Source organism: Sebastes fasciatus, chromosome 19, assembly GCF_043250625.1.
Source record: "Sebastes fasciatus isolate fSebFas1 chromosome 19, fSebFas1.pri, whole genome shotgun sequence".
Lineage (NCBI taxonomy): Eukaryota > Metazoa > Chordata > Actinopteri > Perciformes > Sebastidae > Sebastes > Sebastes fasciatus.
Window position 1 is genome coordinate 30,105,863 of NC_133813.1, and position 27,233 is coordinate 30,133,095.

Consider the following 27,233-nt stretch of genomic DNA (forward strand, 5'->3'; position numbering starts at 1 on the left):
TGTTGATTGTGGGAATTTCTCTGGATCAGAGATCGAAGCGCGCTCTCTCTGGATCACTGTTGTCACTCACGCCGTTGGGCGTGATGGCACGGCCGGTAGGAGTGGACGCTTGTTTTCTCTGCAAAAGAGGGATTTCCGGGAGATACAGTAAAAAGAATAAAACGATGAGCCACTGAAATGAGCCTGGTTACGATAAACGCATACACATAAGATAAATAACTATAAACCAGGACAAATAAAGTGGAGTTGTGTAACTGCAGTACCCGTATGACCCTTGGAAAAGAATAGAAATATATGAATTAAATGAGTCAGTAAATAAAACATGAGCTCTTCTTAAAGGGGAGGAATAAAATTGATGATGCTGTTAAAGGGACCTAATGGGTTCACAAGAGACTAAATCATTGCATGTTTTTTGTCTGTTATGTCATTTATGGTGAATGAGAATTGAGACGGGAGGCAAGGCAGCGGGCCGGCACATCACGGAGTGTGGCTTGCTGACGTCCATGAGGAGGCTTCCGCTTCAATCTACTAAAGGCCGGTACAAATTTATCCACAGACTCTTTAACAAAAACAAAACCTGCATTTCCATATTTGTATATATTCTCAGTCGTAAGCAACATTGATGGTACACATATAAACCTGCTTGCATTTATAAACCTAAGAGGAGACTGACCTGCTCCTATACACATGAAAGAGTACATGCTCTAGGCAGTTTGGAGAAATAAATAAATGAATAAATAGACAACTTGGCAACGGATTGATCAGTTAATGCATTTGATTAATTAATGGCATATGATTGTTTAGTCTAACCTCTGCTGACAATTGCAGATGTTCATTTATGTTATTGTGCGTGGGTTGTCTGATCTGTGCTGTGGTGGATATTCAATGTGGTGACTGTTTGACGATTTGAGCTGAATATTGATTAATTGGATAATTGATGATTGGTTGATTTGTTGATTAATTTAATTGGATAAATTGGTTAATTGATTGATTGGTTAGTTGATTGATTGGTTAATTGATTAATTGGATTAATTGGATAATTGGATAATTGTTGATTGATTGATTGGTTGATTGGATAATTGGTTAATTGGTTAATTGATTAATTGGGTAATTGGGTTAAAAAAAAAAAGAAGAAAAAAAAAAAAAAAAAAAAAGGGGGAAGTAATCTAAAAAGCCTTGAGTAGTTTTAATTTTAGCAATTACTCATTAAAGTACAATAACGGAACATAAGGAAGCCGTTATAATGGGAAAAAAGAACACTAAAAATCCGAAAGGAATCACTCCTGTTGAGATAGTACAGAAGAATAATCCTTTAATTAGGGGCATCGCAAACATTGCAAAAATATCGGAAAAATGGCACAAACGCTGGCCTGAAATTGACCAACCATGGCCAATGGAGGGGACTCTTAACCCAGATGTAATTAAAATAATGCTGGTACTTGTATCTACATACAAGGCAGAGCAAAAGAAAGGAAAAAAGGGGAGAAAACACAAGGAGAAGAGGCAAGTGGAGCTTGGCATTCTCCAGTTGTTTGAAGATGAGGGACAGAAACTGATCAAAGCTGCAAACGATAAGAGGGATAAAGTTGCAGAAGAAATAAAACAAAACACAGAACAAACAGAAAAACTGAGGAAAGACACTAATTCAGTGTTCTCACATATGAACCCAGTGAAGGGACCACCACCTTATGAGGAAGGGACGAAGGCTAAGAAAACCTATCCTCAGATCCCGGTGATCAGTCAGGAGGGTGACTACCGTATCAGAAACGAGGAGGACAGAACAATAGAAACAGGACGAGCGGAGACAACTATAACGATGTATCCAAGATCCAAGAAGAAATCAAGGTTAGGGTCTGGGACGCAAAAGCAGGACCATGGAAACGAGAGTGACCAAAGCGATCAGGAAGGGAGCAGGGGAGGATATGACCCTGCAGTCAGACGGATGTTGGCAAGAGCGGAAATAAGAGGAAATGCTATCTCTGATGACAGTGAGGATGAAGAGGGCCATGAAGAGGAAGCCCGGAAGACTTTAAAAAAGATCAAAATAAGCATAGACCGATGTCACCGCGAACGACTAAGAACTGATAATCCAGAAGACCTAATAGATCTAGAGTACCAGCTAGAGGAACTGTGGTTTCGGAAGGACCAATTAGAGAATGAAAACTCCGAACAATCTGCCACGATAACTAGAGTGCGCTCTAGAAAACAGCCGAATCCCAACAAGGTGTGTCCAGTGGTCATCCGAGGACAGAATTTGGAGTATAAGCCTTGGCAGAGTACAGATATGTCAAACATACTTGAAAAGTTACCTACTCTTCAAGATGGAGCACATCCTTGGATTTCGAAGTTGGAAGAGATCATAGTGGGAGAGCAACTGGCCATGGGAGATATCAAGAGACTCTTGGCCAACCTCATTGGAGTTCACGGTATGGGAGAGATTCTACAGAAAGCTGGACTTAATCGATATGTGGGAACTGCTGTGAATGATTCAGAGCTGTTTGCTGCAAGTAGAGGTCAAGTGTGCAGGGCGCTGAAAGAAACATTTCCGACAAATGTACATCCTGACAATATTTTTATTGAACCACTGGGACAAGAGGAAAACCCGAGGGCCTATGTGTCGAGAGTTCATCAAGTGTGGAGAAATGTCACAGGAAATGACCCGGATTTGAATCAAATGGAGCAGTCAATTTTGCGAACCAGAATACAGAAGGGGTTGCCCCTGCCAGTGAGAAGCAAATTGGCAGAGGTGGTTGGTCTTGGAAGCATGGCAAAGAGTGTTTATACGGATCATATAGCCCACCAAGTGGAGCTGTATAGGAAAAAGGAAAATGATCAAAAAGACCAGGACCACGAGACCCTCAGGAAACTTAATCAAATACAACTGATGGATAACAAGAGGATGGAGAAGAAGCAGGCTCTGGTTATGCAGAATCAGGCTCCACTAAATCAACTAGTACCACAACCACAGCCGAACCAGGTTCAGCTCCAATCGTTCCAGCCACCGCCGGTGGTTCCAGTTGTCTCCTACCCACAGCCAGCTTTTGATCAAGCGCAGCCCTGGAGAGGAAGAGATCAAAGAAATTTCGGAAAAGGAGGAAGGTTTAATCCAAACTTTCAACAGCAATCAACCGAATGTTATACTTGTGGACAACAAGGCCATTTTGCTCGTGAGTGCAACAGGTCCAGAGGAAACTTCAGAGGAAACTCCAGAGGAGGATTCAGAGGCCAAGCAAGGTCACCCAGAGGACCGGTGAACCCTTACAGGGGCCCGGAACCTGGTTACTAGGGGTGCCCGGAAGACTCGAGAGGGGGGTGTCAGCTGGTAGTATCAGGGCCGGAGGAAGATCCAACAATAGAGGTAAAAGTAAATAATCGTCCAGTGGAAGTGATGGCAGACAGCGGAGCTGCTTTTACCTGTATTCGGCCTGAAGATGCTATACATCTCCCCATGTCTGATCAATTGATTCGGACAATCGGGTTCGAGGGAGTAAAACAGCTAGTTCCTCTCACTAAACCAATCGAGCTCAGCTATAAAAAGAAGAAGATTACGTTACCCATATTGGTATCAGAACATACACCTATTGCGCTTTTGGGAAGAGATGCTATGTGTAAATTGGGGTGTACAATAAAATGCACGCCAGACGGCTGTCTGGTGGAAATCCCAAACGAGAGGGTTCACCAATTATTGATGACAACAGAGACTGGAGCGTCTTCAGTATTTTGGATTGGAAATCTCAGTGCAGATTTTTTTGAGCCAGTTAAGTTGTGGGAAAAGTTTATCATCACAAATATGCCCGACGCAATGCTTCCAGAGTATCCATTTCACTGCACGCTCCAGTATTTCAATGATGATGCTCAAATAAACGCAGAAGAATGGTTGAGTCAACAACCAAAACAAGTTCAACTAAATTCAGGTTGTATAATTTTGGGACCACAAGGAGCAGCTATGAAGATACACAAAAATGACTATTTGGACAAAGAGTTTGATATCGAGAAGAGTGTGCCACATGTGACCTTGTGGGTGCGTGAAGAACATACACAGAAGCAAGTGGGAGAAATGATGGCGGAGGCAGAAAAAGCTGTTTTTACACCAGTAACAGAAAATCTTGCCATCTGGGAGAGTGAGGATCAGAGATTCATTAAGATTATGATCTCTGCTCAAGGAATAGGACAGCCACAAACTGTGCGAATGACACATGAATCCATCTGCAGTGCTAAGATGGACTCAGACTCAATGAGAGAAGAGATGCTACAACAAGTTCCAGAATGTTTGTGGGCTCAGCATAGCACGGATATTGGACTTGTGAAATCAGCTCAACCAGTAAGAGTGGAACTCCGACCAGGAGTCAAACCACCTTGGAAGAACCAGTATCCACTGAGTGAAGAGGCAATCCGAGGAATTGAACCACAAATTGAAGGACTTCTTAAGGCGGGTGTTTTAAGGATTACACAGGATCCCCAGAGCAACACGCCTTTGTTGCCGATAAAGAAGCCAGATGATTCATATCGCCTAACACATGATTTAAGAGCGGTCAATGAAGTGGTGATTGATTTTCCAGCAGAAGTGCCGGATCCACATACTTTGCTAGCCCAACTTCCGCCAAAAGCGACACATTTCACAGTGTTAGATTTATGTGGTGCGTTTTTCAGTGTTCCACTTAGTAGGGAAAGCCAACGTTTATTTGGGTTCACGTACAATGGACAATCTTATGAGTATGAGAGACTGCCACAAGGATTCAAACATAGTCCTCACATTTTCAATAAAATAGTGAAAGACGATTTGGAGGGGATAGAGCAGGTAATAAAAAGCAATGTAATTCAATACGTGGACGACATCATCATTTGTTCACCAGATGAGGAGACATGTCATAAGGACTCAATTAAATTGCTACAAATACTGGCAGAGAAGGGTCACAAGGCCTCTCTGAAGAAACTGCAGTATTGTCAGGAGAAGGTAATTTATTTGGGTCAAACAATAACGCAGGGACGCAGAAGCATCTTTGATATTCACGTGGAGGCTATTCGTAAGGCTCCAAAACCCAGAACAGTCCGAGAGATGATGACATTCCTTGGTATTGCAGGATATTCCTCAGCATGGGTTGAGGATTATGCTAGCTTGACGGGGCCGTTGAGAGCTATGATCAAAGATACTGGGAATGCTAAGCTACACTGTAATCTGTCCTGGACACACGATGGCCTTTTGGCATTTGAAACGACAAAAAAGAAGTTGCAAGAGGCTCCGGCGCTAGCAATTCCAGACTACTTTAAGAATTTTGTGTTATATGTATCTACTTCCATTGGGGGTAAATATGCATGTGCAGTTCTTTGTCAACCAACGGGTACGGGTACGAGTCCTCAACCTATTTCGTATTACTCCACGGCTTATTCAGAAGTAGAGCTAGGGTTACCACTGTGTTACAGAGCTATGGTGGGAGTTTCTCTAATGTACAATAAAGCATCCTCTGTAACAATGGGTTATCCAGTGACAATTCTTACACATCATAGTCTCAGAAATCTTTTGAATTATGGTAAGAACAACTTGACCATGTCTAGGCTCAGAGACTATCATAGGCTCTTAGAGCAGGAAGATGTTACCCTAGCAAGATGTGTTACGGTAAATCCAGCGGAGAATTTGCCAACCCCAGAAGACGGTGAGCCACACGATTGTGTTCATGAAGCAGAGAAATACTCTAGGCTTAGATCGGATTTACAAGCCCTCCCATTGCATGTGGTGGACTTGGAGTATTGGACTGATGGGTCTTGTTATCGTGTGGGCGATAAATTAAGGGCCGGCTATGCGATAGTAAAAGCCCAAGGAACTGGATTTGCAGTTGAGAAGGCTGAAGAGATACCACAGCCTGCATCTGCACAACTTGCTGAGCTGGTGGGGCTAACTGAAGCGTGTTTGTTGGCAGAAGGGAAGCGAGTGACGATATATACTGACTCTGCATATGCACATAATGTGTGCCACTTGTTCGGAGCAGTGTGGAAGAACCGAGGGTTTAAGAAAACGGATGGTTCGCCGATACAGCATCATGCCCAGATCATGAAATTGTTGCATGCTATGATGAAGCCTAAAGAAATAGCAATAGCTAAATGTGCTGCACATAAGAAGGATGCGTCAAGGGTTTCACAAGGGAATAGAGCGGCTGATGAAGCTGCAAAAGCAGTCACTGGAGCAGATAAATTGGGCAAAGTTCTTCTCGTCACGCATGAAGTGAACTTGGAAGACAAAATTACGCTCAAAGATGTGATTTTAATGCAGGAAGCTGCTCCTGAAATGGACAAACGGTTGTGGCTAGACCGAGGTGCCACCCGAGATTCTACTGGACTGTGGAGAAATCATGAAGGGCTGATACTATCACCTCCAGACCCGTTGGGTCTGATGATTCAGGAGGCGCATGGCTTAGCTCACGTTGCAAGGGGGGAAGTTAAGAGAAAGATCACGAAAGAGTATGGTTTTTGGGCACCATGTTTGCTTGAACAGATTGATTATGTCATAGGCAGGTGTACTATCTGTCTGAAAAACAATGTTCGGAGGGGAGTGTCGGTTCCTCCTGGCCACATCCCAACTCCAAGGGGTCCTATGCGTGAACTAGTTGTGGACTATGTTGACATGATAAAACCGATTGAAGGGAAAAGGTATATGCTAGTCGTGGTGGACAGATTTTCACGATGGCCTGAGGCTTGTCCAACGAAACGAAAAGATGCTCAATCGGTTGCCAAGTTCTTATGTAGAGAGGTCATAAGCAGGTGGGGACTTCCAGATCGAATATCCTCAGACAATGGGAAAGAGTTTGTGGATAAGACGGTGAAATTGATTTTGCAAAAACTAGGAATTAAACAACGCCTTGGGGCAGTTTACCGCCCGCAAAGTCAAGGAATCTGCGAGAGAATGAACGGTGTCCTGAAAAATCGTATTGTCAAAATATGCCAACACACAGGGTTAAATTGGATAGCAGCACTTCCATTGGCGTTAATGGTATGTCGCTCTAGTGAGCTCCGCGATTTACATATGACACCTCATGAGTTGGTTACAGGAAGACTGATGCCAACGCCTTGTCTGCGGACAAGTGGGAAAGGTCCAAGTTTGGCCCTTTTAGAAGATGAAATGCAAACGTATGTTACATACATGGTTAATCTACATAAAAGAATATCCACATATGTGTCTGACAGGCAAACTAAGGAGGAGGTGCAGGAGAAGCTCGATGAGCAAAAAAGGATCACAGTGCAACCTGGAGACAAGGTGTTCGTGAAGGTGTTTAGACGGAAGTGGTATAACGAACGCCGTGAGGGACCGTTTGAAGTGGTTCGCAGTACTGGAACCGCGGTCCAGGTTAAGGGGTCTCCTACATGGTATCATTTATCACATTGTGTCAAAGCACCAAGTGAAGGGGCGCCACATTCACTGATTCAAGATGTTGAAGGCTCACGAGAGCCCGAAGACAATGTGGAAGAACACACACCAGAGAGGGAGATGCATGAAAATCCCCAGAGTCAGAACTCAGAAGGAGAGATCACCCAGGTTGTGGACAATGTTGATGTTTCTGTACACATTCCTGATGATGCCAGAGATGACTCGGCAGTTGATGGACAGGACAGAAGATTTAGAGACATTGTCTTTCAACATGTCCCAGATCCAGCAGGACCTATTTCAGTTGCCTGCAAAGCGTCAGAGATATCAAAGGGCGGTGACTCCGCTGCAGGACAACCCAGGGATCCAGTTAGACCAAGGAGCCCGAGACCAGTTAGGAGAAGAGTCAAACCAGACCGTTATTAGAACCAGGGTTGAAGCAACCTTGGGAAAGTCAGTTCGGCTTCCATGTCAGTGTATAGAAGAAAATAGTGATAAAGGGAAACTCAGAGTTCAGTGGGAAGATAGCCATGGTAAGATCCTAGATCTGTCAGAGACAGCACCATTAGGGAAATATACATTAGTTAATGACAAAAGGAGAGCGAAGGTTGAGGGAGACTGTAGTCTCTATGTATATAAGCCTCAACAGGAAGATCAAGGTGATTACAGGTGTTCTTTTTACGATCGACGTATTGGAAGTGAGCGGTCCGAGTTAGGATTTGTAGTTCGCGTGGTGTATCTAGTGATACTAGGGGGGAATAAAAGCATAGACCCCCAAGAGGTTGGGGAAACAAGAGAATTAACAACTATGACATCAACTCTCCAGATGAAAGCTGGACAGATGGAAGAGAAATCTACTCCTTCAATGGCAAAAGCTATTGGAAGTATAAATGCATCACATGATATCTATAACGTCACCTCCTTTGAGTACTGTGATCAGAGCTAGGTTAGGAGGAACAGTTTACCTTCCTTGTCAATGTGGGAGATGGAATAATGGAGGGAACTTGTTTCCCAAATGGGAAAATAGTCGTGGTGAAGATTTGTTGTTGACAAGACCTGACGATGACGTTGTGCCTCGTGGTCAGAGGAAGTATATTTTGTATAATGAGGTTAGGTGGATAAAAATTAAAGATGATTGTTCCCTTGTCCTGCGTATCGTTACCCGGGAAGACGAAGGAGAATACATGTGTTCTTATGAAGAACCGGAGTTCAAATTTGTTCCATATCATAATTATTGGATCACAGGTCGTGTGACTCGTAGAGTGTCACTCCTGATAAAAGATTTGGGGCCTATTGAAGTTTCTATGGGTACTAAAGAAGTTCAGAAACAATTTACTACAGTAACCACTCCAAAGGTGATTAGTACACAGATAAAGCTTGTTACATTAGTTCCAAAAACAACTAAGAATGTTCATACACCTACCCTGGCTACTACTCTAGTTATGACTTCAAAGGGGATGAATGCTACAACAGTGACGACATCCGTGGCATCTACGACATTTGTAAATACAACGCAGACATCTAATATGACATCTTGGACCTTTAAGGATGTGACTAATGTACTCCAGAAGCAAATGTCAAAAATAGAGCCTAGCGTGAACAGCAGTAATGACATTGTTGAAGTTAGAGAACAGAGGATAGAAGAGAAGTATGTAGAGTCATCTATGACAGCCCAGAGGACTAGTTTAAACATAGATAAAACCTTTGTTGACTCTGATCAGACACCAGAGTACATGATGGATCATTACCATACAATACAAAAGAGAGACACTAAATGGAAGGCATTTGGGTTTGATCCTTCAGTGTTACAAATCGCAGACCCTTGGGCAGGTAGGAACTTATGGTTTCAGCAAGTAACCCACTCCGTAAGATCGGTTGTGAAAACGGATGGTCCGTGTCTGGTGAAAATCCGATCGCCAAGCTCATGGCCTTCGATTTTAGAGACTATACCAGAACCACTAACCACTATGTGTCAAAGTTATGCATTATCATGGCTCTTGTATCAACAGCAATCATCAGTGGATAAAGTGATGGCTTTAGCAATGAACCTTTTTAAGCCTAGATTGACTTGTTCTTGGTTGGCAGAATTACCATATGTAAATGTACTTGATCAGCATGAAGATATCAGAACAGCGGTCCCTGATATAATGGAGGTGACAGCAGTGGGAGCTACCAGCTGTTTTTGTTCAAATACAACTCATGAAGGGCCGGGAACGTTTATGGGGTTATCAGAGTGTGATAAATATATGATGGACTTGGGTAAAATGGAACGTGGGAATAGTAATGATTCGTATGAAGCATCTTTTCAGGTAACACAACACAAAGAGAAGACAATTTTAAGGGTACATAATCAGATACTGCCGGGGAATGTGACTATAGGGAATTTCAAGGATATTTGGTGGGTCTGTGGTAATAAGGCATACATATTTCTACCATATGGGTGGACAGGATGCTGTTATATGTCACTGTTGAAACTTCCATATGAGGTTCTTACTATCCAGAAGGGAGTAGGGCCAGAGGGGGTCCAATCTGATGTCGCTTCAAGTAGTAGGAGAAAACGTGAGTTGGCACAGTTTCACAAGTTGGAATCCTACCATTGGAGAATAAGTTTAGGAGAGAAGTGGGGTATAGGATTATTTCCATGGTATGGGGTGGCATTCTTGGCAGATCACATCGACAACATTACCTACACCTTGCAAGGCTTTGCGAACGAAACCATAAGAGGTTTCGAATTGTTGTCAAACACCCAGAGAAGTCACAGACTGACGTTGCTGAAACATGACATGGCTCTTGATTATATTTTGGCCAAACAAGGGGGCTTATGTGTTGCTTTAAATTTAACAGGAGATGCCTGCTACACTTTGATTCCTGATAGTTCTGATAATATGACTAGTGTCATAGGGGCATTGAAGCTCATAAGAGACGCGTTTGGCCCATCAGAAGACGCGGGATGGTCTGCAAATGCTTGGTTACAGGATAAATTGGGGCCACTAGGAGCAGTGTTAGTTCAGGTTTTGGCAGCGCTCGTTCTGGCGTTGTGTGTGATGTTTTGTTTTTGCACGCTGTTGTTGACCTTTGCAAAGGCTATGATAATTAGATGGGTTGGAGTTGTGCTGCCCGGCGAGCAAACGCTGATGCCATTATTACACGAAGCTGACACGGACGTGGATGAGGATGACGCAATAAAGATCGAATTGGTGGAGGAATATCCATTTTAAATATCTCATATGATTATAATCCTATTATTTAACTCTGTTTTTGCTTGCGTAGTTTGTAGTGTTGATGTTGTTTTGCTCTTTCGAGACTTTGTTTAGTCTCGAAGGGGGGGTATGGCAACAAAGGAACAATATGATTTCTAATTTCACATTTTGACTTATATGATTTCTAATTTCACATTTTGACTTATATGATTTCTAATTTCACATTTTGACTTATAGAAGTGTTCTTATTCTGTGTTTGATGTTTTAATTTGTATCTGTTATGTATGCAAAAGATACTGGTTTTCTTTTCTTTCATTCTAGAACATACTGGGGGAAGAACACTGTGAGGGTGGTAGATTGTCAGGGACTCCGATGGGCTGAATGGATTCAGACACTTCAAACATGAAAATACGAATGGCCTGAAGAACTCTGAACGTGGACTGGCGATACAACATCCAGAGTCAAGACGTCATCGATACTATACCGGAGTCAAGGCTGCTGAGAAACTGCAGCGTTATATAGTCTTATGTCTTCTCTTAGATGTTACATTAGTATTCTTAAAAATGAATTGTCTTTTTTGTGTATTACATGCTTGGCAAGTGATGGTTTCTAAATATAATGGGACCTCAGATGTTTTCTTTTTCTCGATGTTTAGGGACAGTGGGGTAGGCAGGAAAAGGTCCATAGAAAGGTGCGATGGGTCGACCAGCCTGACTTTGGACATTGTCTTGTTTTAATTTGATGAGAGTTCCATATGTATTTTCTTAAATCATTTCCATACACAAATTGCTAAATTTCCTCATTTCAGTGTTATGAAGTTCTACGTATGGTCGCCTTGGCAGAGGGACCGTGAGAGAATTTTCCTGTCTACATTGTTCAATGGATATTTCAAGAAAGATTAGCTGCCTGACAGGTTTTTCACTCTCACTTTTAGACTCCATACAGTTGTTTCAATGGTAAAAAGGGCGGGTTGTTAAATTTGTCATGTTAAATACACCTGTATGTCTCTTCTTTTATTTTTTCGAGACTTTGTGTAAGTCTCGAAGGGGGGAATATGTGGTATATTTTCAAGTCTTGCACATGACCGAGAGGCCATAAGGGTAAACACATGGGTAAGAATCATAAGTGTAGAATATGGTCACAAGATATGACATGGGGCTGAAAGATAAATATGTAGGACAAAGGAGCCATGCATGGTTATGTAGGACAAAGGAGCCATGCATGGTTATACGCTCAGCTCAGCTGTTACATGCCATGGACCCGATATAAGGAGGCGCGAGAGCTCCGAAGGGAGGACTCTCAGATTTGACTTGAGACCTCCGGACGTTCTAGACGTTCGTTATGACATTTGTTGCTTGTGTGTAATGAACTCTATTATACCAAAAAGAACAGTGTCCGCGAAGCATCCTTCCTCATCACTTCAACAGCACTGTCGCAGGAAAGAGACTACAATCCTCCATGTCAGTCCTCCATGTTGCTACTCAATGTCGCTCCTCCATGTCGATCCTCAATGTCGCTCCTCCATGTTGATCCTCCATGTCATTCCTCCATGAAGATCCGACATGTTACTCCAGAATGTCGCTCCTCTATTTAACTCTACTATGTCGCTCCTCCTTGTCACTCCTCCATGTCGATCATCCATTTCGCTCCTCTATTTCACTCATCCATTTCACTCCAGAATGTCGCTCCTCCAAGTCACTCCTCCATGTTTATCCCCCATGTCGCTCCTCCTTGCTCCTCCATATCACTCCTCCATGTCTTTCTTCCATGTCACTCCAGAATGTCGCTCCTCCATGTCACTCCAGAATGTCACTACAGAATTTAACTCCAGAATGTTACGCCTCCATGTCCCTCCTCCGTGTCGCTCCTCAATGTCACTCCAGAATGTCCCTCCAGAATTTAACTCCAGAATGTCACTCCTCTTTGTCCCTCCTCCATGTCACTCCTCCCTTCCTTCAATGTCACTCCTCTATGTAACTCCTCCATGTCAATACTACATGTCTCTCCTCCATGTCACTGCTCCATGTCACTAATCCTTGTTGATCCTCCATGTCACTCCTCCATGTCACTCCTCTATGTCAATCCTCCATGTTACAACTCCATATCACTCCAACTTCTCACTCCTCCATGTCACCCCTCCATGTCACTCCTCAATGAAACTCCTCCATGTCACTCCTCCATGTCGCTCCTCCTCGTCAATTCTCGATTTCGCTCCTCCACATCACTCCTCTATGTCACTCCGCCATGTCAATCCTCCATGTCACTCCTCCATGTCACTCCTCCATGTCATTCCTCCATGTTACTCTTCCTTGCTCCTCAATGTCACTCCTCTATGTCACTCCTCCATGAAGCTCCTCCATGTCACTCCTCCATGTCGCTCCTCCTCGTCACTCCGCCATGTCGCTCCTCCACATCAATCCTCTATGTCACTCCTCCATGTCGATCCTCCATGTAACTCCTCCATGTCAAACCTCCATGTCACTCCTACATATCACTCCAACATGTCACTCCCCCATGTCACTCCTCCATGTCGCTCCTCCATATCACTCCTCCATGTCGCTCTTCCACATCACTCATCTGTCACTCCTCCATGTTGAGCCTCCATGTCGCACTTCAATGATACACCTCCATGTCACTCCTCCATGTCACTCCTCTATGTCACTCCTCCATGTCTATCCTCCGTGTCGATCCTCCATGTCACTCCTACATGTCACTCCTCCATGTCACTCCTCCATGAAGCTCCTACATGTCACTCCTCTATGTCAATCTTCCTTGCTCCTCAATGTCACTCCTCCTTGTCACTCCTCTATGTCACTCCTCCATGTCGATCCGCCATGTCACTCCTAAATGTCACTCCTCCATGTCACTCCTCTATTTCACTCCTACAAGTCGCTCCTCCATGTCACTCCTCCATGTCGCTCCTCCACATCACTCCTCTATGTCACTCCTCCATGTCACTCCTCCTTCATGTCACTCCTCCATGTCACTCCTCCATTTCGCTCATCCATATAGCTCCTCCATGTCGCTACTCCATATCACTCCTCCATGTCAATCCTCCATGTCACACCACTCCATGTCACTCCTCCATGTCGATCCTCCATGTCACTCCTCCTTCATGTCACTCCACCATGTCACTCCTCCATTTCGCTCATCCATATAGCTCCTCCATGTCGCTACTCCATATCACTCCTCCATGTCAATCCTCCATGTCACACCACTCCATGTCACTCCTCCATGTCGATCCTCCATGTCACTCCTAAATGTCACTCCTCCATGAAGCTCCTCCATGTCACTCCTCTATGTCACTCTTCCTTGCTCATCAATGTCACTCCTCCATTTCACTCCTCTATGTCACTCCTCCATGTCGCTCCTCCATGTCACTCCTCCATGTCACTCCTCCACATCACTCCTCTATGTCATTCCTCCATGTTGAGCCTACATGTCGCACTTCAATGATACTCCTCCATGTCATTCCTCCATGTAACTCCTCTATGTCACTCCTCCATGTTGAGCCTCCATGTCACCCTTCAATGTCACTCCTCAATATCACTCCTATATGTTGAGCCTCCGTGTTACTTCTCCATGTCACTCCTCCATGACTATCCTTAAATTCACTCCTCCATGTCCGTCTTCCATGTCGCTACTCCTTGTCACTCCTCCATGTCACTCCTCCATGAAGCTCCTCCATGTAACTCCTCCATGTAACTCTTCCTTTCTCCTCAATGTCACTCCTCAATGTCACTCCTCCATGTCACTCCTCTATGTCACTCCTCCATATCACTCCTCCATGTCTATCCTCCATGTCAATCCTTCATGTCACTCCTACATGTCACTCCGCCATGTTGCTCCACCATGTCACTCCAGAATGCCTCTCCTCCATGTCCCTCCAGAATTTAACTCCAGAATGTCACTCCTCCATGTCCCTCCTCCATGTCAATCCTCTCTGTCCATCCCCCAAGTCACTCCTCCATGTCAGTCCAGCATTTCCCTCCAGAATATCACTCCAGAATGTGCCTCTAGAATGTCACTCCAGAATGCCATTCCTCCATGTCACTTCTCCATGTCGATGCTCTATTTCACACCTCCTTGTCGCTCCTACGTGTCATTCCACCATGTCTTCCTTGTCACTCCTCCATGTCACTCCTCCATGTTGTTCCTCCATCTCACTCCTCCATGTCGATCCACCATGTCGCTCCTTCATGTCACACTTCCATGTCACTGCTCCATGTCAATCCTCCATTTCGATCCAGCATGTTTCTCCTCCTTGTCACTACACTTTGTCACTCCTCCATGTCACTGCTCCATGTTGATCTTCCATGTCGATCCTCCATGCTGCTCCTACATGTTCCTCCTCCGAGTCACTCTAGAATGTCGCTCCTCCATGTCACTCCAGAATGTCACTCCAGAATTTAAATCCAGAATGTCACTCCTCCATGTCCCTCCTCCATGTCAAGCCTCTATTTCCACCCTCCATGTCATTCCCCCATTTCACTCCAGAATGTCACTCCTCCATGTCCCTCCTCCATGTCAAACCTCTATGTCAATCCTCAATGAAACTCCTCCATCTCACTCCTCCATGTCGATCCTCCATGTTGCTCCTTCATGTTACACTTCCATGTCACTGCTCCATGTCAATCCTCCATTTCGATCCAGCATGTTTCTCCTCCTTGTCACTACACTTTGTCACTCCTCCATGTCACTGCTCCATTTTGATCTTCCATGTCGATCCTCCATGCTGCTCCTACATGTTCCTCCTCCGAGTTACTCTAGAATGTCGCTCCTCCATGTCCCTCCAGAATGTCACTTCAGAATTTAAATCCAGAATGTCACTCCTCCATGTCCCTCCTCCATGTCAATCCTCTATTTCCACCCTCCATGTCATTCCCCCATTTCACTCCAGAATGTCACTCCTCCATGTCCCTCCTCCATGTCAAACCTCTATGTCGATCCTCCATGCTGCTCCTACATGTTCCTCCTCCGAGTCACTCTAGAATGTCAATCCTCCTTGTCGCTCCTCCATGTCACTCCTCTATGTCGATCCTCCATGTCACTACTCCATGTCATTCCTACATGGCACTCCTCCATGTCACTCCTCCATGAAACTCTTCCATGTCACTCCTCCATGTCACTCCTCTATGTAACTCGTCCATGTTACAACTCCATATCACTCCAACTTCTCAATCCTCCATGTCACCCCTCCATGTCACTCCTCAATGAAACTCCTCCATGTCACTCCTCCATGTCGCTCCTCCTAGTCAATTCTCGATTTCGCTGCTCCGAATCACTCCTCTATGTCACTCCTACATATCACTCCAACATGTCACTCCTCCATGTCACTCCTCCATGTTACTCTTCCTTGCTCCTCAATGTCACTCCTCCATGTCGCTACTCCATGTGACTCCTCCATGTCACTCCTCCATGTCACTACTCCAACTCACTCCTCCATGTCACTCCTCCATGTCGCTACTCCATGTCACTCCTCCATGTCACTTATCCACGTCCCTCCGTCATGTCACTACACCATATCAATCCACCTTGCTGATCTGCCCTGTCAATTCTCCATGTCACTCCTCCATGTAACTCCTCCATGTAGCTACCCCATGTAGCTACTCCATGTAGCTACTCCATGTCACTCCTCCATGTCACTCCTCCATGTCACTCCTTTATGTCACTCCTCCAAGTCACTCTTCCATGTTGCTACTCCATGTGACTCCTCCATGTCATTTCTATATGTCTTCCATATAACTATTCCATGTTGCTCTTCCATGTCACTCCTCCATGTCACTAATCCTTGTTGATCCTCCATGTCACTCCTCCATGTCACTCCTCTATGTCAAGCCTCCATGTTACAACTCCATATCACTCCAACTTCTCACTCCTCCATGTCACCCCTCCATGTCACTCCTCAATGAAACTCCTCCATGTCACTCCTCCATGTCGCTCCTCCTCGTCAATTCTCGATTTCGCTCCTCCACATCACTCCTCTATGTCACTCCGCCATGTCAATCCTCCATGTCACTCCTCCATGTCAATCCTCCATGTCATTCCTCCATGTTACTCTTCCTTGCTCCTCAATGTCACTCCTCCATGTCACTCCTCTATGTCACTCCTCCATGAAGCTCCTCCATGTCACTCCTCCATGTCGCTCCTCCTCGTCACTCCTCCATGTCACTCCTCCACATCACTCCTCTATGTAACTCCTCCTTGTTGCTCCTCCATGTCACTCCTCCATGTCACTCCTCCATGAATCTACTCCATGTCATTCCTCTATGTCGCTTTTCCTCGTCACTCCTCCATGTCGCTCCTCCACGTCAATCCTCTATGTCACTCCTCCATGTCGATCCTCCATGTAACTCCTCCATGTCAAACCTCCATGTCACTCCTCTATGTCAAGCCTCCATGTTACAACTCCATATCACTCCAACTTCTCACTCCTCCATGTCACCCCTCCATGTCACTCCTCAATGAAACTCCTCCATGTCACTCCTCCATGTCGCTCCTCCTCGTCAATTCTCGATTTCGCTCCTCCACATCACTCCTCTATGTCACTCCGCCATGTCAATCCTCCATGTCACTCCTCCATGTCAATCCTCTATGTCACTCCTCCATGTCGATCCTCCATGTAACTCCTCCATGTCAAACCTCCATGTCACTCCTACATATCACTCCAACATGTCACTCCTCCATGTCACTCCTCCATGTCGCTCCTCCATGTCACTCCTCCATGTCGCTCTTCCACATCACTCATCTGTCACTCCTCCATGTTGAGCCTCCATGTCGCACTTCAATGATACACCTCCATGTCACTCCTCCATGTCACTCCTCTATGTCACTCCTCCATGTCTATCCTCCGTGTCGATCCTCCATGTCACTCCTACATGTCACTCCTCCATGTCACTCCTCCATGAAGCTCCTACATGTCACTCCTCTATGTCAATCTTCCTTGCTCCTCAATGTCACTCCTCCATATCACTCCTCTATGTCACTCCTCCATGTCGATCCTCCATGTCACTCCTAAATGTCACTCCTCCATGTCACTCCTCTATTTCACTCCTACATGTCGCTCCTCCATGTCACTCCTCCATGTCGCTCCTCCACATCACTCCTCTATGTCACTCCTCCATGTCACTCCTCCTTCATGTCACTCCTCCATGTCACTCCTCCATTTCGCTCATCCATATAGCTCCTCCATGTCGCTACTCCATATCACTCCTCCATGTCAATCCTCCATGTCACACCACTCCATGTCACTCCTCCATGTCGATCCTCCATGTCACTCCTCCATGTCACTCCTCCATGAAGCTCCTCCATGTCACTCCTCTATGTCACTCTTCCTTGCTCATCAATGTCACTCCTCCATTTCACTCCTCTATGTCACTCCTCCTTGTTGCTCCTCCATGTCACTCCTCTATGTCACTCCTCCATGTCGCTCCTCCATGTCACTCCTCCATGTCACTCCTCCACATCACTCCTCTATGTCATTCCTCCATGTTGAGCCTCCATGTCGCACTTCAATGATACTCCTCCATGTCATTCCTCCATGTAACTCCTCTATGTCACTCCTCCATGTTGAGCCTCCATGTCACCCTTCAATGTCACTCCTCAATATCACTCCTATATGTTGAGCCTCCGTGTTACTTCTCCATGTCACTCCTCCATGACTATCCTTAAATTCACTCCTCCTTGTCCGTCTTCCATGTCGCTACTCCTTGTCACTCCTCCATGTCACTCCTCCATGAAGCTCCTCCATGTAACTCCTCCATGTAACTCTTCCTTTCTCCTCAATGTCACTCCTCAATGTCACTCCTCCATGTCACTCCTCTATGTCACTCCTCCATATCACTCCTCCATGTCTATCCTCCATGTCAATCCTTCATGTCACTCCTACATGTCACTCCGCCATGTTGCTCCTCCATGTCACTCCAGAATGCCTCTCCTCCATGTCCCTCCAGAATTTAACTCCAGAATGTCACTCCTCCATGTCCCTCCTCCATGTCAATCCTCTCTGTCCATCCCCCAAGTCACTCCTCCATGTCAGTCCAGAATTTCCCTCCAGAATATCACTCCAGAATGTGCCTCTAGAATGTCACTCCAGAATGTCATTCCTCCATGTCACTTCTCCATGTCGATGCTCTATTTCACACCTCCTTGTCGCTCCTACGTGTCATTCCTCCCTGTCTTCCTTGTCACTCCTCCATGTCACTCCTCCATGTCGTTCCTCCATCTCACTCCTCCATGTCGATCCTCCATGTCGCTCCTTCATGTCACACTTCCATGTCACTGCTCCATGTCAATCCTCCATTTCGATCCAGCATGTTTCTCCTCCTTGTCACTACACTTTGTCACTCCTCCATGTCACTGCTCCATGTTGATCTTCCATGTCGATCCTCCATGCTGCTCCTACATGTTCCTCCTCCGAGTCACTCTAGAATGTCGCTCCTCCATGTCACTCCAGAATGTCACTCCAGAATTTAAATCCAGAATGTCACTCCTCCATGTCCCTCCTCCATGTCAAGCCTCTATTTCCACCCTCCATGTCATTCCCCCATTTCACTCCAGAATGTCACTCCTCCATGTCCCTCCTCCATGTCAAACCTCTATGTCAATCCTCAATGAAACTCCTCCATCTCACTCCTCCATGTCGATCCTCCATGTCGCTCCTTCATGTCACACTTCCATGTCACTGCTCCATGTCAATCCTCCATTTCGATCCAGCATGTTTCTCCTCCTTGTCACTACACTTTGTCACTCCTCCATGTCACTGCTCCATTTTGATCTTCCATGTCGATCCTCCATGCTGCTCCTACATGTTCCTCCCCCTAGTCACTCTAGAATGTCGCTCCTCCATGTCACTCCAGAATGTCACTCCAGAATTTAAATCCAGAATGTCACTCCTCCATGTTGCTCCTCCATGTCACTCCAGAATGCCTCTCCTCCATGTCCCTCCAGAATTTAACTCCAGAATGTCACTCCTCCATGAAACTCCTCCATGTCACTCCTCCATGTCACTCCTCTATGTCAATCCTCCATGTTGAGCCTCCATGTCGCCCTTCAATGTCACTCCACAATATCACTCCTATATGTTGAGCCTCCGTGTTGCTTCTTGATGTCACTCCTCCATGACGATCCTTAAATTCACTCCTCCATGTCCGTCTTCCATGTCACTCCTCTATGTCGATCCTCCATGTCACTACTCCATGTCATTCCTACATGGCACTCCTCCATGTCACTACTCCATGAAACTCCTCCATGTCACTCCTCCATGTCACTCCTCTATGTCAATCCTCCATGTTACAACTCCATATCACTCCAACTTCTCACTCCTCCATGTCACCCCTCCATGTCACTACTCAATGAAACTCCTCCATGTCACTCCTCCATGTCGCTCCTCCTCTGCAATTATCGATTTCGCTCCTCCACATCACTCCTCTATGTCACTCCGCCATGTCAATCCTCCATGTCACTCCTCCATGTCAATCATCCATGTCATTCCTCCATGTTACTCTTCCTTGCTCCTCAATGTCACTCCTCCATGTCACTCCTCTCTGTCACTCCTCCATGTCGCTCCTACATGTCACTCCTCCATGTCGCTACTCCACATCACTCCTCTATGTCACTCCTCCATGTCGCACTTCAATGATACTCCTCCATGTCACTCCTCCATGTCGCTCCTCCATGTCACTCCTCCATGTCGCTACTCCACATCACTCCTCTATGTCACTACTCCTTCATGTCACTCTTCAATGTCACTCCTCCATGAAGGTCCTCCATGTAACTCCTCTATGTCACTCTTCCTTTTTCCTCAATGTCACTCCTACATGTCACTCCTCTATGTCACTCCTCCTTGTCGATCCTCCATGTCACTACTCCATGTCATTCCTACATGGCACTCCTCTATGTCAATCCTCCATGTTGAGCCTCCATGTCGCCCTTCAATGTCACTCCTCAATATAACTCCTATATGTTGAGCCTCCGTGTTGCTTCTCCATGTCACTCCTCCATGACGATCCTTAAATTCACTCCTCCATGTCCGTCTTCCATGTCGCTACTCCTTGTCACGCCTCCATGTCACTCCTCTATGTCGATCCTCTATGTCACTCCTACAAGTCACTCCTCCATGTCACTCTTCCTTGCTCCTCAATGTCACTCCTCCATGTCACTCCTCTATGTCACTCCTCCATATCAATCCTCCATGTCTATCCTACATGTTGATCCTCCATGTCACTCCTCCATGAAGGTCCTCCATGTCACTCCTCCATGTCACTCTTCCTTGCTCCTCAATGTCACTCCTCCATGTCGTTCTTCCATGTCACTCCAGAATGTCGCTCCTCCATGTCACTCCAGAATGTCACTCCAGAATTTAACTCCAGAATGTTACGCCTCCATGTCCCTCCTCCGTATCACTCCAGAATGTCACTCCAGAATGTCCCTCCAGAATGTAACTCCAGAATGTCACTCCTCCTTGTCCCTCCTCCATGTCAACCCTCCCTTCCTTCCATTTCACTCCTCTATGTAACTCCTTCATGTCAATACTATATGTCACTCCTCCATGTCTTTCCTCCATGTCGATCTTCCATGTGACTCCTCCATGTCGATCGTCCATGTCGCTCATCCTTACTCCTCCATGTTACTCTTCCATATCGCTCCTCCATGTCACACCAGAATGTAACTCCAGAATGTCACTCCTCCATCTCGCTTCACAATGTCGCTCCTCCATGTCGCTCCTCCATGTCACTCCTCCATGTCACTCCTCCATGTCACTCCTCCATGACGATCCTTAAATTCACTCCTCCATGTCCGTCTTCCATGTCGCTACTCCTTGTCACGCCTCCATGTCACTCCTCTATGTCGATCCTCTATGTCACTCCTACAAGTCACTCCTCCATGTCACTCTTCCTTGCTCCTCAATGTCACTCCTCCATGTCACTCCTCTATGTCACTCCTCCATATCAATCCTCCATGTCTATCCTACATGTTGATCCTCCATGTCACTCCTCCATGTCACTCCTCCATGTCACTCTTCATTGCTCCTCAATGTCACTCCTCCATGTCACTCCTCCTTGTCGCACTTCAATGATACTCCTCCATGTCACTCCTCCATGTCGCTCTTCCATGTCACTCCTCCATGTCGCTACTCCACATCACTCCTCTATGTCACTCCTCCATGTCACTCCTCCATGAAGGTCCTCCATGTCACTCCTCCATGTCACTCTTCCTTGCTCCTCAATGTCACTCCTCCATGTCGTTCTTCCATGTCACTCCAGAATGTCGCTCCTCCATGTCACTCCAGAATGTCACTCCAGAATTTAACTCCAGAATGTTACGCCTCCATGTCCCTCCTCCGTATCACTCCAGAATGTCACTCCAGAATGTCCCTCCAGAATGTAACTCCAGAATGTCACTCCTCCTTGTCCCTCCTCCATGTCAACCCTCCCTTCCTTCCATTTCACTCCTCTATGTAACTCCTTCATGTCAATACTATATGTCACTCCTCCATGTCTTTCCTCCATGTCGATCTTCCATGTGACTCCTCCATGTCGATCGTCCATGTCGCTCATCCTTACTCCTCCATGTTACTCTTCCATATCGCTCCTCCATGTCACACCAGAATGTAACTCCAGAATGTCACTCCTCCATCTCGCTTCACAATGTCGCTCCTCCATGTCGCTCCTCCATGTCACTCCTCCATGTCACTCCTCCATGTTACTCCTCCATGAAGCTCCTCCATGTCACTCCTCCATGTTGATCCACCATGTCACTCCTCCATGTCGTTCCTCCATGTCACTCCTACATGTCGATCCTCCATGTCGCTCCTCCATGTCACACTTCCATGTCACTGCTCCATGTCGCTCCTCCATGTCGATCCTCCTTGTTACTCCTCCATGTCGCTCCTCCACATCACTCCTCTATTTCACTCCTCCATGTCACTCCTCCTTCATGTCACTCCTCCATGTCACTCCTCCATTTCGCTCCTCCATATCGCTCCTCCATGTCGCTCCTCCATGTCACTCCTCCATGTCACTCCTCCATTTCGCTCCTCCATGTCACTCCATGTCGCTCCTCCACATCACTCCTCTATGTCACTCCGCCATGTCAATCCTCCATGTCACTCCTCCATGTCAATCCTCCATGTCATTCCTCCATGTTACTCTTCCTTGCTCCTCAATGTCACTCCTCCATGACACTCCTCTATGTCACTCCTCCATGTCGCTCCTCCATGTCACTCCATGTCGCTCCTCCACATCACTCCTCTATGTCACTCCGCCATGTCAATCCTCCATGTCACTCCTCCATGTCAATCCTCCATGTCATTCCTCCATGTTACTCTTCCTTGCTCCTCAATGTCACTCCTCCATGTCGCTACTCCACATCACTCCTCTATGTCACTCCTCCATATCGCACTTCAATGATACTCCTCCATGTCACTCCTCCATGTCGCTCCTCCATGTCACTCCTCCATGTCACTACTCCACATCACTCCTCTATGTCACTCCTCCTTCATGTCACTCCTCCATGTCACTCCTCCATGAAGGTCCTCCATGTCACTCCTCCATGTCACTCTTCCTTGCTCCTCAATGTCACTCCTCCATGTCACTCCGCCATGTCACTCCTCCTTCTCACTCCTCCATATTACTACTCCATGTCACTCCTCCATGTCGATCCTCCATGTCACTCCTAAATGTCACTCCTCCATGTCACTCCTCCATGAAGTTCCTCCATGTCACTCCTCTATGTCACTCTTCCTTTTTCCTCAATGTCACTCCTCCATGTCACTCTATGTCGATCCTCCATGTCACTACTCCATGTCATTCCTACATGGCACTCCTCCATGTCACTCCTCCATGAAAATCCTCCATGTCACTCCTCCATGTCACTCCTCTATGTCAATCCTCCATGTTGAGCCTCCATGTCGCCCTTCAATGTCACTCCTCAATATAACTCCTATATGTTGAGCCTCCGTGTTGCTTCTCCATGTCACTCCTCCATGACGTTCCTTAAATTCACTCCTCCATGTCCGTCTTCCATGTCGCTACTCCTTGTCACGCCTCCATGTCACTCCTCTATGTCGATCCTCTATGTCACTCCTACAAGTCACTCCTCCATGTCACTCCTCCATGAAGCTCCTCCATGTCACTACTCCATGTCACTCTTCCTTGCTCCTCAATGTCACTCCCCCATGTCACTCCTCTATGTCACTCCTCCATATCAATCCTCCATGTCTATCCTACATGTTGATCCTCCATGTCACTCCTCCATGTCACTCCTCCATGTCACTCTTCATTGCTCCTCAATGTCACTCCTCCATGTCACTCCTCCTTGTCGCACTTCAATGATACTCCTCCATGTCACTCCTCCATGTCGCTCTTCCATGTCACTCCTCCATGTCGCTACTCCACATCACTCCTCTATGTCACTCCTCCATGTCACTCCTCCTTCATGTCACTCCTCCATGTCACTCCTCCATGAAGGTCCTCCATGTCACTCCTCCATGTCACTCTTCCTTGCTCCTCAATGTCACTCCGCCATGTCGTTCTTCCATGTCACTCCAGAATGTCGCTCCTCCATGTCACTCCAGAATGGTACTCCAGAATTTAACTCCAGAATGTTACGCCTCCATGTCCCTCCTCCGTATCACTCCAGAATGTCACTCCAGAATGTCCCTCCAGAATGTAACTCCAGAATGTCACTCCTCCTTGTCCCTCCTCCATGTCAACCCTCCCTTCCTTCCATGTCACTCCTCTATGTAACTCCTTCATGTCAATACTATATGTCACTCCTCCATGTCTTTCCTCCATGTCGATCTTCCATGTGACTCCTCCATGTCGATCGTCCATGTCGCTCATCCTTACTCCTCCATGTTACTCTTCCATATCGCTCCTCCATGTCACACCAGAATGTAACTCCAGAATGTCACTCCTCCATCTCGCTTCACAATGTCGCTCCTCCATGTCGCTCCTCCATGTCACTCCTCCATGTCACTCCTCCATGTCACTCCTCCATGAAGCTCCTCCATGTCACTCCTCCATGTTGATCCACCATGTCACTCCTCCATGTCGTTCCTCCATGTCACTGCTACATGTCGATCCTCCACATCACTCCTCTATTTCACTCCTCCATGTCTCTCCTCCTTCATGTCACTCCTCCATGTCACTCCTCCATTTCGCTCCTCCATATCGCTCCTCCATGTCGCTCCTCCATGTCACTCCTCCATGTCACTCCTCCATTTCGCTCCTCTATGTCACTCCTCCATGTTGCTCCTCCTCGTCACTCCTCCATGTCACTCCTCCACATCACTCCTCTATGTCACTCCTCCTTGTCGCTCCTCCATGTCACTCCTCCATGAATCTACTCCATGTCACTCCTCTATGTCGCTTTTCCTCGTCACTCCTCCATGTCGCTCCTCCACGTCAATCCTCTGTCACTCCTACATATCACTCCAACATGTCACTCCTCCATGTCAATCCTCCATTTCGCTCCTCCATGTCACTCCTCCATGTCGCTCTTCCACATCACTCATCTGTCACTCCTCCATGTTGAGCCTCCATGTCGCACTTCAATGATACACCTCCATGTCACTCCTCCATGTCACTCCTCTATGTCACTCCTCCATGTCTATCCTCCGTGTCGATCCTCCATGTCACTCCTACATGTCACTCCTCCATGTCACTCCTCCATGAAGCTCCTACATGTCACTCCTCTATGTCAATCTTCCTTGCTCCTCAATGTCACTCCTCCATGTCACTCCTCTATGTCACTCCTAAATGTCACTCCTCCATGTCACTCCTCTATTTCACTCCTACTTGTCGGTCCTCCATGTCACTCCTCCATGTTGCTCCTCCACATCACTCCTCTATGTCACTCCTCCATGTCACTCCTCCTTCATGTCACTCCTCCATGTCACTCCTCCATTTCGCTCATCCATATAGCTCCTCCATGTCGCTACTCCATATCACTCCTCCATGTCACACCACTCCATGTCACTCCTCCATGTCGATCCTCCATGTCACTCCTAAATGTCACTCCTCCATGTCACTCCTCCATAAAGCTCCTCCATGTCACTCCTCTATGTCACTCTTCCTTGCTCATCAATGTCACTCCTCCATTTCACTCCTCTATGTCACTCCTCCTTGTTGCTCCTCCATGTCAGTCCTCTATGTCGCTCCTCCATGTCGCTCCTCCATGTCACTCCTCCATGTCGCTCCTCCACATCACTCCTCTATGTCACTCCTCCATGTCACTCCTCCATTTCGCTCCTCCATATAGCTCCTCCATGTCGCTACTCCATATCACTCCTCCATGTCAATCCTCCATGTCACACCACTCCATGTCGCTACTCCTTGTCACTCCTCCATGTCACTCCTCCATGTCGATCCTCTATGTCACTCCTCCATGTCACTCCTCCATGTCACTCCTCCATGAAGCTCCTCCATGTCACTACTCCATGTCACTCTTCCTTGCTCCTCAATGTCAATCCTCCATGTCACTCCTCTATGTCACTCCTCCATATCAATCCTCCATGTTTATCCTACATGTTGATCCTCCATGTCACTCCTCCATGTCACTCCTCCATGTCACTCTTCATTGCTCCTCAATGTCACTCCTCCATGTCACTCCTCCTTGTCGCACTTCAATGATACTCCTCCATGTCACTCCTCCATGTCGCTCCTCCTCGTCAATTCTCGATTTCGCTGCTCCACATCACTCCTCTATGTCACTCCTACATATCACTCAAACATGTCACTCCTCCATGTCAATCCTCCATGTTACTCTTCCTTGCTCCTCAATGTCACTCCTCCATGTCGCTACTCCATGTGACTCCTCCATGTTGCTCCACCAACTCACTCCTCCATGTCACTCCTCCATGTCACTACTCCAACTCACTCCTCCATGTCACTCCTCCATGTCGCTACTCCATGTCACTCCTCCATGTCACTTAACCACGTCCCTCCGCCATGTCACTACACCATATCAATCCTCCTTGATGATCCGCCCTGTCACTTCTCCATGTCAGTCCTCCATGTCTCTCCTCCACGTCAATCCTCTATGTCACTCCTCCATGTAACTCCTCCATGTTGCTCCTCCATGTTGCTCCTCCAGGTCACTCCACCATGTCACTCCACCATATCAATCCTCCTTGCTGATCTGCCCTGTCACTTCTCCATGTCACTCCTCCATGTCACTCCTCCATGTAGCTACCCCATGTAGCTACTCCATGTAGCTACTCCATGTCACTCCTCCATGTCGCTACACAAACTCACTCCTCATGTCACTCCTCCATGTCACTCCTCCATGTCACTCCTCCATGTCACTCTTCCATGTTGCTAATCCATGTGACTCCTCCATGTCACTTCTATATGTCTTCCATATAACTATTCCATGTTGCTCCTCCATGTCACTACTCCATGACACTCATCCATGTCCCTCCGCCATGTCACTCCACCTTATCAATCCTCTTTGCTGATTCGCCCTGTCACTTCTCCATGTCACTCCTCCAGGTCACTCCTCCAAGTCACTCCTCCATGTTGCTCCTCTATGTCACTCCTCCATGTCACACCTCCATGTCACTCCTCCATGTTGCTATTCCATGTCACTCCTTATGTCGCTACACCAACTCACTCCTCCATGTCCCTCCGCCATGTCACTCCTCCATATCAACCATCCTTCCGGATCAAACCTGT